The following is a 621-nucleotide window of genomic DNA, read 5'->3' on the forward strand; positions in this document are numbered from 1 at the left end:
CTGCAGGTGGCCATGTGGGAGTCCAGCGACATAACCAATACGCCATCTGCTGATCCCAAATTATTCGTTTAAAAAAGTCCTGGTGTGGGGACCAGCAGTTAGTGTAATGGCTATGTCTCTGGACTCCCATGTAGTTGACCGCGGTTCGTGTCCCGGACCCGGTGGCTTAAAACTCACACCGGGCGCGTGTGCGTGTGTGCCCAAGATTCCAAGAGGAGAATGGAGGAGAAGGGATTGTGGTATGGCCATCCCCCCTGGGGGGTGATTTCTCACTTTCTGTCTCTCTGTCTCTCTGTCTGTCTGGAGAGCACACACGTCCTATCGCCAAAACCTCTCCAAAAAATAAATAAAATTAAAAAAGAAATTAAAAAAAATCCCAGTGTAAAATAAATAAGCTATCATTGCCTATCTATCTACTGAAGAATGTAAATCACTATGGCTATTATTGATCCCGAGGTTGCTGCTCAGCCATTGCACTTGATCTTTTCATGAGCCCAAGAGCTGATGGTACTTTCATGAGATTATTTTTTTAATTTCTGTCAATGTAACACATTATAAAATGTTTTTCACTTGCTACTAAAGGAAAGCACATATAAGACAAGATTGATCAGAAGAATGAGA

This window comes from Tupaia chinensis, unplaced genomic scaffold (assembly GCF_000334495.1).
Source record: "Tupaia chinensis unplaced genomic scaffold, TupChi_1.0 Scaffold149648_1, whole genome shotgun sequence".
In the NCBI taxonomy this organism is placed as follows: Eukaryota; Metazoa; Chordata; class Mammalia; order Scandentia; family Tupaiidae; genus Tupaia; species Tupaia belangeri.